The sequence below is a fragment of the Phaseolus vulgaris genome, chromosome 10 (genome assembly GCF_051622355.1).
Source record: "Phaseolus vulgaris cultivar YP4 chromosome 10, ASM5162235v1, whole genome shotgun sequence".
Classification (NCBI taxonomy): Eukaryota; Viridiplantae; Streptophyta; class Magnoliopsida; order Fabales; family Fabaceae; genus Phaseolus; species Phaseolus vulgaris.
Window position 1 is genome coordinate 34196125 of NC_143507.1, and position 15827 is coordinate 34211951.

At 33.2% G+C, this 15827-nt stretch overlaps 2 non-coding genes across 2 annotated transcripts; both read right to left on the bottom strand.

The window, feature by feature from the left end:
• Positions 1-5037: 5037 nt before the first annotated feature.
• On the bottom strand, positions 5038-5111 carry TRNAV-AAC (transfer RNA valine (anticodon AAC)). Its single transcript has one exon. It is a non-coding gene; the product is annotated as a tRNA-Val (tRNA).
• Positions 5112-15753: 10642 nt separating this feature from the next.
• On the bottom strand, positions 15754-15827 carry TRNAV-AAC (transfer RNA valine (anticodon AAC)). The gene has a single exon. It is a non-coding gene; the product is annotated as a tRNA-Val (tRNA).

Consider the following 15827-nt stretch of genomic DNA (forward strand, 5'->3'; position numbering starts at 1 on the left):
CTGATGGGACAACGATAACTCTATTACCCTCCGACGGGATGGAAACAATCCTAACAATATTAGGGGGTGGAGAATAATTCCTCCAAAAAAATCCCCCCAACAGAGAATGAGTTAGTACAACTCAAAGAAGGTTCATTTCGAATGGGAACAACCTCTTTGCTTACTAGATGTCTGCCTTTATTGGAGGAATCAAGAAAAAAAACAAACCATTAGAAACGTACCTAGACAAATTGAGCGAACGAAGCGAAAAACAAATGAAATGCTTGCAGTGACCGAAAACACCAATGAAGTAAGAAACGTAAGAAAAATAAAGGGTTTTAAATTTATTAAGTGAAGTGATGTGATTCCAATAACATGATGGAGATATGATATGAACATGTTATGGATTCAACAAGAGTTGGAATATGATTAGGCACTTTTCAAGAATTGGATCAATGTTCTTAAACATTCAAGAACTCACCAAAACATAAGTAACCAAGTCAAACTCACATAGAAACCCATTTTGGACATATGAACCAAATGAAACATAGAAGAACACAAATGAACCGATTAAAACTTCAAGAAACACAATTAAAACCTTAAGAATATAAAACTAATGGAAACTACCAAACATAAACACAAACTAAACAAGTTCTACTGATTGAATCAACAAGAAACAATAAAGACATGTTTTAGAGTTTGTTTTTGAATGGAAATGGAAGTAGAAGATGAAAAGGACAAGGAAACTTATGTGGTTGGAGAACTTGGGATTGTGCACGCCACTTGAAGGATGTTGGCCTCAAGATGAGTGTGTTGCCGCCACTTGAGAACCCAAGAATGCACTCAAGATAAGACTAGAAGAGAAGAAGACACAAGTCTCTCTCACTCACTCACCAATTTGGTAGAGGTTCTTTACTCTCAAAATCAATCTTATCATTTCAAAGACCTAAGCCTTCCTTTTATAATGAGGAGGACCGGTCACAAGTACAAGGGATGCTTACAAGAGAAGCTTTGAAAGGTTACCTTCTAACTCTTCCTATTCTAGCGCCTAAAGGAGAGTGAAGAGGCACCTTTCTAGAACTTCCTAAAACTAGCGCCTAAAGGTGCTATACAAAGGAGGTGTCTTTAAGGTTTCCCTCCCTAGCACTCCCTAAAGTTATTCTATATCATTTACAAATTTATACAAAAGAAACTATAAAGAGAGATATTAATTGGAGCCCATTCTTGAATCTTGAATGCTTGTAGTCTTCTTTTAGGCTTGGTCCTCTCTTTATTTAATTTCTTATTTATTTTTTAGAAGACTAGAAGGAAGAATTTTAAATGCTTGGGTGGATGATCTCTTCCACCATTAGTGAAATCCTCTTCTTTTTTTATCTCCATCATGAAGGGTAGACGAAGTGTTTAAAAATGTTTCACCTTTTTTAAGCACGAACCATCACGACTCTCAAACGTCACGTCCTAGGGCTATGTGGCAAGCTAAATGAAATGTCAACTGCCAAAGTAACATAACACCTCAAAATAATTGAAACCCGTAATTAAATATGAAAACTCCTCATTAATGCTTATGGCAATTGCACCGTTTCAAAATAAGTTATGACAAAGTAATTAGATTAAGTTAGACTTTATGAAAGATCATAAAGTTCGACCCAAAACTAATCGTGAAAAGATAACTTAAACTTATTTTTCAAGCTCAACATAAACGGTTTTGAAAAAATGACCTTCGAGCCAAATAATTTCAAACTAAAGCTCGATCACCCTTCACATCGGTTTCGAGCTTGGGATCTTGTGTACCACCTACAAATTCGAACAACTCAAATTAACTTGAAAACTGATTTTGTTACAACAAACTAAAAAACTTGATACCTATTAACGACTTATATTTGAATATTAACCTAAGCCCAAAAGCCTATAAATATAACTTTATTCTTAAGGAGTACTCACTCCGTCTCTTTCTTACTCACTAAATACTTCTAAAATATTTCTCTAGCTCTTACTAGTTTGAATCGGAGAATCTTAGGTGAGTGGACTTCCACTCAGTGCTTTATCAACAAAGCTCAACACGCTCTAAAGATAGTTTCCTCAAAGCCTCTCCCAATCCACCTCATATGATTCCAATTGAATTCCACTTGATAACATGAGTTATTATCTTTTACTTTCTTTTAGGGCTTGAGCTGCATCTACTTTGGAGGCTAGTGAGTCATACACATGACTTTGGCATGCCATGTTTCACTTGATCATGAAGCCTCACAAGTTGATATAGTTTCTTCAGTCCCCAATGGTCTAACAAATTCCCACAAACACAGGGAAATCTAATGTACGTTCTGACTTTTTTTATGTCATGCTTATATTCCCTCGGGCCAAATTCAAATTTAAGAATCTCATGCCATTGACATGGTTTTTTTAGTGCACTCCAAAGATTGTGTGCTCAATTAGTCTATATTAAACCTCACATTGCACTAATTTAACTTTGGCTTAGGTGCTAAATACTCATTTAACTTAACATTTTTCACAATTTTCTACTCAATTAACCAAATTAGTGTGATTACTGGGAAAAGGACCTACTTAGTCTAATACTAAGAGAACAAATTGAAGCTTTTTTCAATTTGTGGGACCAAGTTAAAACAAAAATTCAGACAAGAGAACAAAATTTTATTTAGAACTAAGCATTCAACAGAAATGCAACCTTGTTTATAAGATTGAAGTTCATAGAATGTAACTTCTGTAGTTTGAGTGGGAGAAGATGCAAAGAAATATATATGAATTTAAGACTAAGAACTATAAATTTAGATCAAATAGTATCATATATGAATTATTAAAATTAAAGTAACTGAGTAGTTACATAAATAAATAAATAAATAAATTTTTATTTATTAAAGAATAAATAATTTAAATGCTTTTCACTTTTTTGGACAAAAAGTATTATTTTTTAAATAATTTAAATTATGTAAAGATTTTTATTAAAAATAATTGTAAAAATAAATAATTTTTTAATTTAATTATATATGACTTTTTTACTGTGTAAGTAATTTTTTTTTATTGTGATTATCATTTAAATTTAAAAAATAATAATAATTATTATTATTATTTTTTATGAGCAAATAATTAATTGAATTAATGGGATACCCTTATACCAAAAACATTGTTCTTCCCCCATACTAACAAATTAAGATTACAAAATACCAAAGATAATATTACTTCCTAAGAACGTTAAAACTTGTAGTTGGGGATATCCTTCCTAATAAACCAGCTACCTTGCACCTTCATTTCGGCAATCCATCTGCTCCTCTTAGGATTGTGATACCAAGACAGAGATCCAATATGTAGTTAGAAAACAGAAGGTCTCACTCCACCTAGCATCCCTTTATGACCTCTTTGTTACACTCCTACAATTTCTCCTTTCGGAATTCCCTCTGCTAACAGCATTCTACCCCTTATCCAACTAGACCAGCGACACACAATCAAGCCTGCGAAGCTCTTTAATCAGTAGCCACCACCCGTGAATGTGTGATTTCTAATTTCCTATTCCACATCTCCACTACACACTCAGTTGTAACCTTTAGCTCTTTTTTACACTCCCGTTTTGCTCTTCCACATACACTTCTCCTCATAACCAAAATGTTTCCATTATTCACGTCCATCTTACCTGAAACACACCCTAGAGTGGTTCCAAGTGCTGTTGATTTGCCCATTCCATTGCATTTGGAATGCTGGCCCAGGAAATTAATGTTAGTGTTGTAGCCCTCAACTGACAGCACTTTGGACAACCAGGACTGCCATTGCTGACTAGCCACACAACAACATTTACCAGCAAAAACATCGTTCAGCACCAATCAGAAATCAATTACTCCACCTATTCTTCAGCCCTGCTTTCCCTCTGTCACTCAGGATTGCATTCTTGGCCTTCCACTTTCTGCCAAGCACCAGCATTTCCTCCACCCTGACATCAGCAGCTGCTTACATCTCCACCATCAACATCTTTATCCTCTGCCACATTATTAATGTTATGAGAGAACTACCCTTCCTCCACCAAAATGAATATACTCATCACCAAGTAGTTGTTCTCCAAACACCCGACATCCTACTATAGCTGTCAACACCACCTTAACCCTTATCAGTTTTTAGATAGGCACAAAATACTCCAGTTCTGTTTCTCATATATGTCCACCCTTCGAACCTACCCTAACTAACTCCATGATCCCTCTCCACCTTATTCCTACCCCTCGTACATGCCCCTTTGTCATTCATTCCAGATTATTTCAGACTCATGCAGATGTCTGGATTCAAAGTCCAGTCTACAAAAGAGTAACTAAATGATTTAGTCCTATGTTTAAGCCAAGACCATGATTTAAGTTGAGTCATCTGAAATATCTCTTCTACATCCACAACTCCTTGATCCCAGATACACCTTACAACAGCTGTCCATATACCTTTTCAAACTTGATTCTGCTTAACACTTGTCTGACTACAGTGAAAACTTTCAAAATGATTCTTAATCTCATTATGTTGCACTAACATAGTTTCCAACCACCTTTGGCATATGGACCATACTCGTTGTGCATATACGCATTCTATGAATAAATGCTTAGAGAATTCCTCCTTGCTCCGGCACAAAACACATTCAGTAGAAGTCACCTGCACACCTCTTCTATATAGGCCTTCCCGTGTTGGAATTCTATCCAAAAGAACTCTCCACGCTATTGTGGACACGCTTGGAAAAGCTGTGGCTTTCCAAAGAATTTAAAAAACAGCCTGCTGTGTCCCACTATGCTAGACATGTGTATGTTGAACTCAACCCCGATAAAAAAATAATTATTTAAAAGAGTAAAATTATAAAAAGTATATCTTTTGATATATTGTTATAAATAATTATTAAAAAAAATTACCTAATCATTTAAAACATCATGCATATCTATATTCATTATTTTTGTAACAGTTTAGCAAATGTTCTCACTGTATTAACTCTCTCTCTATCCATATTAAATTTAAATTCTTGCTCTTAAAACTTAAAAAGTTTATTTCAGAGTAGGAAATGAAGAAAAAAAATGAGAAAACATCAATTGGCGTCGCCCGGACTCGAACCGGAGACCTTCAGTGTGTTAGACTGACGTGATAACCAACTACACCACGACACCATATGACTTAATTTTTAACTTATATTGTATGTAATAAAGTCCTTTTTCCTGAAATTATAATGTACTAGCAAGTTGGTTTCTAAAAGTAAAAACTTGATAAAAGTATTCCTAAAGTTAAAAAATTTCAACCACACATAAAATAAAATGATATTTGCTTATGACAATTATGTATTATCAATGATGTTAAATGAGATGGTGTATATAAATATTGGTTTTTAAGTGATGTAAAAAATTTGGATATACAAAAAGAAGTCTTTTAGTTGAGGGTTAAAGAATATGAATGTCTTGAAATTTTACTTTTTGTCCTAATAGATAATATTAATGTTTTAACCTTGAGTATGTTTGGATAATACTATCAACATGAAACAATAATCCAAATTAATCAAAACTTTTAGTCTTTAAAAAAATCACCAATATTTCACATTGGTTTTTAAGAGTGTGAAATAAAAATATATTTACTTTAAATTAGCCATAATTAAATATGTATCTAAAAATCAATACAAAATTACAATCAAATGAAATTTCATTAAATATATAAAATGTAGATTAAATTATACGTAGTTATGGATTATTAAAAATAATTAATCTTCTCGCATCATCCAACTATATAATTCAAAATTCAATACGTTACTATTACTCAATCTTCTTATTTTTAAATTAAAAAAATAAGAATAGCTCAAATTGAAGGTAGTACTTAATTTTTATATTAAATTCAAACAAAAATTAATATTCACTTAGTGTAATATATTGCACAAATCTAATGAAATTTTGGCAACAAAACACTTAACTAATGTTTTGTTTAATTTCTAATTTATATTCATAAAGTTTGTTTTCGTAATTTTTTTACTTAATATATATTGTACTGGCATGGCCGGTCCACATGCTGACGTGGCTTGATCTCTCTGACCGAGCTGACCGAGATATCCACGGATGGTCTGGCCAACCGACACATATAATCATTAACGCTCAAACCAAGGTCAGTGAAGCTAAACTACCATTAAAATTAGGTAATGCAATCATAAGTGTGATTTATTCCACTAATCAGGCGCAATGAGATAAGTCCATTAAAATAATATAAATAACACACATTCCAAGGAACAAGGTACGTCATTATTACTGGACATGGACACCTACCCAAGTGCCGATCACCTTTTTTACTAACTTGAGCGTCAGAGTGTCTTCTGCAGGTACCTCCCCCATTTGGCATTCACCTGAGACCGAGAACTGGAGGAGTAGCTCGAAGGCGAGAAGGATCCCAGTGAAACCCTAGCAACCTACCCAAAAGAAGGAGGAAGACGAAGACTTCAATAGTTTTTTAGGTATATGCAGGAACATATATTACTACTAATAAAGTTTTTAACACATATTTACAATTTTTAATATATTTTTAAAATATGTTTTGCCTACAATTTTATTTGACAAATACATTTCTAATATATTTTTCTATATATGATATATTTTTAACATATATTTTTCTAAACATGTAACCGATCGTTTAAACATATAATAGATTAATTAATTAAAATTGTCACTATATTTATAATTTACATCATAAAACAATGTGACTTTCACCATGTAAAATATATAAATATAACAGTAGCCTATTTCAAATTTCATTTTTTATTTTTTTTTTATAAAAGTTTTCATGTTAGGCATCACTATGCAACTTGACATCTCAGCTAGGCTGACACCTCAAGTAACAACAATCATCTGCCATCACATGAAAAAAGTATTATTAAAAAAAGAAAAAGAAAGAAAATACAAAAATATGGGGGCACTAGATCAAAACTCACATGTTAATAAAAACGATACATATAGGCAGACTATACCTATTCATAAAGAATTCTAAGAACAGACTAGATGGAAGTCTATTATTATACCAATGAAATGATTATCTATGAATGAACCCTAAATTAGCCAACTTATCAGCACATGCATTCCCCTCACAAAAAATATGAGTAACCCTAAATCTGATTGTCTCACAGTAATTAAGACAAGTATTCCATCGATTACGAAGCATCCACGGAACATTAGTCCTAGCAGTAAACGCAAAACAAACCAAGACAGAATCACATTCAAGCCAAACATTAGTAAGTCCCATCTTTTGAGCTTCCTCCATAGCATGTATAACTCCATAAAACTCAGCAACCAAAGCAGTCTGAACTTCAAGAAACCCTGAAAAAGCACACATACTCCCACGAAAAATACCTCCACAAGTAGCAAGACCAGGATACCCCCTAGCAGCCCCATCAGTGTTAATTTTAACCCAGCCTGGTGAAGGAAATTCCCATCTAACAGGAAGAGGAAGAATGATGGCATTTCATGAAGTTCTTCTTGAATCAATGTAGAGTATGGGGCGGAAGCAATGAATGAGAGTGAGCAAGATCCTCCTAAGAGTGGTGTTGATCTTGTAGGTGCATGATAGGTATGGGTATTGAGTGGTTCGACCAGCTCAAGGGAAAAGATGAAGGAATTGAAGTTTAGAGCCTAGGATTCTAGGGAGAAGCAAAATTGAGCACAAATTGGCAGCATAACTTTACTCACAATAAACTTGAAAATACAAGGTGTAGGCTCCTCCTTTTATAGGCTAAGGAGGACCATAATGCAACCCTAATGCTAGCCAAATGAAATGTAAATGTGAAGCACATGGGTGCACATGGCACATGGGTGCACAAATGAGCACATGGGGAGGGGTGTGTCTAGTTTTTAAGCTCACCCCCCCTCCATGGTCTTTCTAGAATCTTCACACAAATATGCTTTCTACACTACTCTAATTACTAAGCACCCCTAATGGGCCTTTATGTAAGAATTACAAAGGTCTTTTCTTCCCAAAACCGTAGCTTTGACCCATGTGTATGTGAAGCTAGACGGTCTAGAAGGAATCCTCATCATGGCCTAGACACTCCTTATGTAGCCGCTCCTCATCATGGCCTAGACGCTCCTCTTCATGGGCTAGACGCTCCTTTTTTAGTCTAGACGCTCCTCATCATAGGCTAGACCGTCTAGTCTTGGAGGCTTGGCTTTCATCGTGTGGTGAGCTTGGGCCCTCCTCCATCAAAGAAGAACTTTCCCACTACGAGTCTTAATACCAAAAAACTTAATCACGTTGAAATCCAACATATCATTCTTCATTGAAGCTTTAGACGAATTTCCCACTAGACAAGTTAAATCTTTAATTACCGAAATAGCCTTAGAAACCTCAATCTTATCCTGAAATCTTGCATAATTCCTCATACGCCATATCATCCATATAGAAAAGGTTGTCACAACAAGCTTAATCAATTTAACCAAAGGACTACCATCACTCTTAATAAAAGAAAGAAGATCATCCTTATTAGAGAAATGAGAAGTAAGAAAAATCTGTCGAACCCAACTCCAAATATGTATTGCATTAGAACATTCAAAAAATAGATGTTGAATAGATTCTTCATGCTTTTCACAAAGCGTACACATAGAACATATATGCAAACCCTTATTCTGAATATGCTGATCTGTAGGAAGTCGCCCATGAAAATTTTTCCAGAGTACTAGAGTTTTGGAAGGCGGAATAGATGAAGACCAAATGAAGTTACCCCAACCACATGGAACTCCTAGTTCCAAGAAAAAAGTCCTAGCCGATTTAATAGTGAAACGACCAGACTCATCTAGAGTCCAATTAGGAATATCTTGTTCCTCTCTAACCATGATATGATTAAAAAACTGCAGCATCTGCGGTAAAGATAAGGGAATATTCCAATCATAACCTGACCAAAATTGAGAGACTGTATCCGGAATGCTAGCCCCATCAGATAATCCTGCAATATTTGCTAAAGAAGTAGTAGAACACCATTTATCATTCCAGAAATTAATAAAAGAACCTGTACCAACAGTCCAAGAAGTATAATCAAGTATGATAGAATAAAATTGCTTAATTCCAAGCCAAAGAGAGGAGGATCTATAAACCATTCTAAACTCGTATTTTGATTTAAGAACTCTGGCTTTCAAGAGTAAAGACCAAGGTGTGTTGCTATAAGCAAAGTTCCAAGCAAGCTTAAGAAGATATGCATTATTTTCATGATGAAGATTAATAATATTCAAGCCTCCATCCTCAAAAGGTGAACAAATTTTCGCCCAATTAACGGTAGCGATACCTTTTATCATAATATCACCAGTCCAAATAAAATTCCAACACCACTGCTCAACTTGCTTAATAAGTGAAACAAGTCATTTATACATATTAAAACTATAAGCTAGAAATCCAGTAATCACTGTATTGACCAGCTGGATCTGACCCATCATGCTAAGAGATTTACCTTTCCAAGATGCTAGCTTCAATTTGACTTTATTAGCCAAAGGTTGAAGAAATCGACACTTTGGAGCACCAACAAAGATAGGCACTCCTAAATAATTGAAAGGCAAACAACCATGATTACAAGAAAGAATATTTTGAATTTTGGTGACAAATCTTGGAGAATTATCCATGGTAAAGAAACTACTTTTAGAGTTATTAATATATTGACCAGAAAAATGACCATATGTTTTAAGAATTTCATTTCAACATAGAAAGGAACTGTGAAATCTTCGGTGGTTATGGTATGATCTGTGACAGATATTGCAGAAAGGAATCCCATTTACTAAAAGAGTTTGATGAAGTGATTGATTAATATATTATAATTTAATTATTTTTATTATTTTAATAAGTTTATATTTATCTCTATTTTATAAAACTAATTTTTAAAGTGAGGTTTACCAATATTTTATATTTTATATATATATATATATAAAATATGGTTTTGGTTATATCATTACTTATTAATTGTGGTTGAATCTTCTAACAAAGATAAAAAAAAACATTTTATTTTCTTAGTTCTCCATTCCAAGTTCATTAGTGGAATTAAAAAAGTTTTACATAATTGTATTGGACAGAGTGTTCGAGTGCTCAAACCTCGGTGCACGGGTGTCGGTAGGTCAATTCAGTTGTTGGATCCAAATTGTGGGCTATGAATTTGACCCAGTTATATCGGTAAGCAGTTGTAGAATAATATTTTCGTCATATATTAATATAAGATTATTAGTAGAATATATTTTTAACCTAAAAGATAAGTGTGTGTGGTTATTAAGTTACGTAAATACATGCATACAGTTGTTGGTTGAAAATATAAAGTTGTTAAATAAGAGAGCACCGTGAGTAAGGGTGCACACATAAACAAAATAAAGATTTTCCTACTGTTAGCACCTGAAGATAAGTGGTGCCTCGTTAGCAGGTGATTTTTCTATTATTATTTTATGCTTAGAGATAAGATTCTCATGAAAGAAAATTGTTACAAGAGTAGTTTTAAAAGGGGCTTGAGTCCCCTAGTAAAGGTATACTTATCTTATTTTAGTAAGCTCTCATTGACTTGATTGTCGAAGTGTGATCAACAGGTAAAATCCCCTCTGTGTTCCAATGCAACGAGAAGACGCTGAATAGGAGCTAGAAGGAGACAGGTTAGGAGCAAAGATTTCCACTCAAATCAACTGGCAAGAACAATAATAATAATATTTTTTTAATCGTTATAATTGTATGATATTTCATAAATATATTAATTGTACAATGAACGATATATTTTTGTAATTGTTCAGAATTTCGGTCACGTACTAAGTAATAGAAAGTCATGTATAAAATTTAGTAATCTAACCATAGATGATTTTAATCTCAATCTAATCATGAGTAACTCGCTCAATAGGATACTTAATGATATCATACTTGCAAAATCAGGACACTACACAGGAGATTTGGAAATTGTACAAAATATACAGATAAAAATCATTTCAAAATAGTATAAATATGGTATGATCCACAAAAGTAAGGGACCATTTTTTCTTTCTAAAAAAATATTTAGAAAAAATTATTAAAATCAAGACTACCAAGACTAAGATTTTGAGAACAAGAAGCTACCAAGACTTAAATGGAGTCTCGGGAGCACATAGACCGATAACTATCAAATCACAAAATCATTTTCATACCTCTCAATCAATTTTCAACGCCTCATCCCAACAACACCTTTTTGCAAAAGGAATCATGGAAACATCTTTGTCTTTCAATTGGATGAATCCTACCTTATACAAATATGATGGCACGACAAATCTAGACGAGCATGTAGACATTTATGTCATACAGGTTAGTTTGTACACTTTAGACGTCACAATTTTGTGGAGGGTCTTCCCAACTTCCTTCGAAATGGTCACATTGAGTTGGTTTACCCCATTTATTCGTTTACCTCTCTAATAAATCGATTGCTTTGACAGTCTAGTCTCAATGTTTGTGTTCTAGCCAACTTGAGGTCAGTCGAAATCTGGATGAGCTCCTTGTGGTGATGAGAATCAAACAAATGAGGCTTTTATTAATGGAGGAAGAGGACATCCACCCTCACATTTGAAGTTCTTCCTTCTAGTCTTCTCAAAATTAAAAGAAGACATAAAATAAAGATGAGGCCCAAGCCCAAAGCCCAAGCCCAAGCCCAAGAAGGCCAAAGCCCAAAGAGCCCAAGTCCATCCCATGAGGGGCAAGGCCAAGCTTTGAAATACTCTTGTATAGTTTTAGGAGGTGTGGTTATTAAATAAAGGAGTGTGAAAATGTAAAATAAAGTCACATTACCCATGTGACTTAGGAGAGTGGTGTAGGTGTAGTTTTTGGGAGGTGTCATAGTAGAAAAAGGTCACACCTCCCATGTGACTTGTTTTTAGTGGGAATTTCAAATGAGTTTATTTGAAATTTCCCACCTTTTTTTCAGCACCTTAGGCTATAAATAGAGGTGCTTCCTTTGTAAAATTCAGATTGGAATTAATCTAAGAAAACTCTACTCAAATTTTGAGTGAACTTTGGAGAGCTTTTGGAGCCTTCTTCTCTAGTCTTATCTTGATGGATCAATGGAGTCCTCAAGTGGCGGCATCACTCTTATCTAGGAGCATTCCACACTTCTAGTAGCGAGATCATCCAACATTCTTCCATCTTCATGAGCACTCTCTTCTCCTTCTTTCCTTCTCTTTCTATTGTTTGTGTTAGCTTGTGTTCTTGAATTTTGGTTAGATGTTCTTGCTGTTTTTTTATGAGTTTTTGGTTCGGCAGTTTTATAATTCTGTCCATTCATCTTGTTCCTTTGCTTTTCTTGCTCATTTGTTCGGTTCAATTTGACTACAATTGGTTCATCCAAATGAGTTTGGGATTTGGTACTAGTTTTTGGTGAGTTCTTGTCTTAGAACAATGATCCAACTCTAAGAAAAGTGCCTCTATAATGTCCAACTCAAGGTGATTCCTAAGAAGGTCAATAACCTTTCTCTATATGGCTAGTGGAATCACATCATGTGGTATCATGAGTCTTAGGCTCTTCTTGTTTAATTGTTGAGTTGTGTGCACTTTAATTTCAAGAGCTCTTTTAATTTCTTGCAATTTAAGTTTCTGTTTTAGAATTTTAATTGAGTATTCTTGCTGTTTTTTTTTCTTTTACACCAAGTGCTTGTGAAAAGGTTTATGGCACTCATAATTCTTATGAGTATGGTTCTCTTTTGGAATGGCATTATCCTTCCTAGAGTTTACCTTAAGCTTCCTTTCACTTGTTGTTAAAATTTGTGATGTGTCTTTTAATTTTGTAATCATGTCAAGTTTTGTCTTAGTCATGTTATTCCATAATTGTCATTACTTCTAGTAGTACTTTTCTTGTTTTGATTGTTTCTTGCTTTAGTGTCTATAATTTTCTGAATTGATATTGATCCTTTGTGCATTTTCTTTTTAGAATTGAGTTCATACTTGTATTCTAGACCTATACAAGTTCCAATACATCATTTTCTATTATGTCTTTGCTAGTTCATAATCCTGTTTTTTTTATTCCTATTAGAATTCCTCTGTTTCTGAAAAAAAAGTGCTTACTGTTTTTCCTTATTGCAATTGATTTACTTACTGGAAAATTCTGAAATTCTGGATTTGAGATATTCAAAGTGTTAGAAAAGAATAGAAAAAAGAATCATTCAAAAATACGAAGTACACAAAAAATGATAAATAAAATAAAAAAGTGTACATTTCTGCCGAAAAAAATACGGTAATCTGGCAGCGATTTTGAAAAATTTATTTCTCTCAATTGGCTTACTGTTTTTAATTGATTCCAGTGCCATTATTGAGTTAATATCTTGAAGTTTCTGTGGTTTAAATTTCATAATCCAGTTCGCTCTACATCATTCCAGTTAAATCAGTGAATATCAAGCACAATTTGCATTAAAAAAAAAATTCCAGTAGCTAAATTTTTGTTTTCTTCATCTACTCTAGTGCTTTTCCTTAAGTATTCTTTTGTGTGCCTACTTTCTCATTGAGTTCTTTATTTTCTTGATTGTCTTTCATTCTTTACTCTTTGAGTTTGTCTTACATATAGTATTCCTTTTGCAATTACCTTTCTTTGCTTATACCTTTTCTTGTTTGTCTTTATTGTTTATTGTTTCATTGGTTTTGTGGTGGTTGCCTTTGAGATTGGTGTGCTTGCTTTGACATCTTTCATTTGAGGATTCCAAGGCCTCAAGATCAGATTGGTGCAAGGACATTATTTCTTTGAGAGTGACCTATTTTTCTGCCTCAATTCACTTCGGCAATTTCATTGCCAAGCTCACTGTTTTTGCTAATTTTGTTTCTTAACTTGTTTGTTGTTTTTGTGTGTTTGCTGTTTTTTATTTGCAAAATGGCTGGCTATTCAAGTGGTGCATCTTACAAACAGCATTCTCCTTCCAAAGCTTCATTGCTTTGACAGTCTAGTCTCAATGTTTGTGTTCTAGCCAACTTGAGGTCAGTCGAAATCTGGATGAGCTCCTTGTGGTCTCCCTTCAAAGGCCTTCTGGAAACGAGGGGGGCTCCTCCTGCGATGACACTCTGACGCTCAAGTCAGTAAGAGCATAAATATAATGAGTATAATATGAAATAGGAGTTGAGAGTACTCCCTGTGTTGTTTATTAGATGTTTAGATGATGTGTGTCCCTTTCTGTAGAGCATAATCAGGTATATATAGACTGAATTGTAGCCTCTCCACCTTTAGTCATGATTCTGTCTTAATTGAGTCATTAAGGATGATTAAGTCTAATTGATTGAGATCCCTTGACTTGTGCTCCCTCATAATGTTAGATACATAGGTCGGGAAACGACCCATAAATGATCAAACATCGGGCCAGGCCCATGACCCAACAGTTTGGATCCCAATCCGAAACTAAACGACCACATCATTTCACATCAATAACACTTGTTAAAATAAAATAAGAGAAAACAAAGTCATTACATGCTTTTATGGAACGATTCGTCAAGGTGACATTCAACATAAAAAACTTTGGTCCTAAGTAGTCATGCACCACATAGTCACCACCCTAAATTGGGATCATTTTCCTATAGCTTATGTAAAAACCATCATCTAATGTGAACGAGCTAAGGTAGAGAGTCACAAAGTTCATGCAATTGAAAGAGTTGAAAGAATTTTGTAATTAGATTCGAGCTAAGTCTGTGATCGAGAAAAAGATTAAGGATTGAGACTAGTCTCAATAGTTCTTATAAAATCGGTTACCAAAAGAGTCGACTCGTAAACCTTGCTTCAAGTACTACACCCTATCAAACACAAGGTCTTCCAAAGTGATCTTCTTATTGTCAAGCAAAAAAAAAAACAAAAAACTATTGTCCTAACAATCCTGACCTTCTAAGACTTAACTTTTCATCAATAATTATCTTCTTATTGTCAAGCAAAAAAAAAAAACAAAAAACTATTGTCCTAACAATCCCGACCTTCTAAGACTTAACTTTTCATCAATAATTATGTTGTATTTTTGTAGTATGTCATTAACATACAAAAAATCATTTACTTTATACACATATTTTAATTCAAGTATGAATTTATCCTTTTACTTCTTCATTTTATGTTTATTTAAATTTAAATTATTATTAACTTAAATTAAAAAATTATAAAAACTTCATTGTTAAAATTTTCACATTTATAATCTTTTTCAAAATATAAAAATGAATATCCTTGTCATTTTTACCAAACACAAATTTTATCTATCCATATCTTTTATATGGTACAAATATACTTACACAATAGAAACAAAATTAATTTTTTATTAATTTCTAAAGTACAAAATTAATTTTATTATTGAATAAATTAATTAAATATCATTTAGGTTTTTTACATTTTAATTACTTAATTTAATTATTTCTAAATTTTTTTTATTTTCAGTTTTCTTATTATAGATAAATCAATATTAATATTTAATAATTATTTTATACAGAACTAAATAATTATTACATTTAATTATTTTAATAAATATAATAATCAATTAAATTATTATATTTCTTATATTTATGTTTACATTTTAAAACAATAAAAATTTCAAATTGGATTTCGGAAACCAAAATGGTGAAGCCAATTACTTTGTGACTTCAACAATTTTATTTATGTTCTTTCATTGGAACGAGGACATGAGATTTTCATTATAAATTTAAGTGGATACTTTTCTATTTCCCATTTAATCTAATTTATTTATTTAGTTTTTGGTCAAAATTGTAGATATTTGATAACAATCACTTTATAACAGTTATTATTCTAAATATTTGTTTTTTCTTATTTCTAAAATATTTAAAAACAAAAAGGGCAAAAAGTTTAGAAATTGGCGTCGCCCGGACTCGAACCCGAGACCTTCAGTGTGTTAGACTGACGTGATAACCAACTACACCACGACACC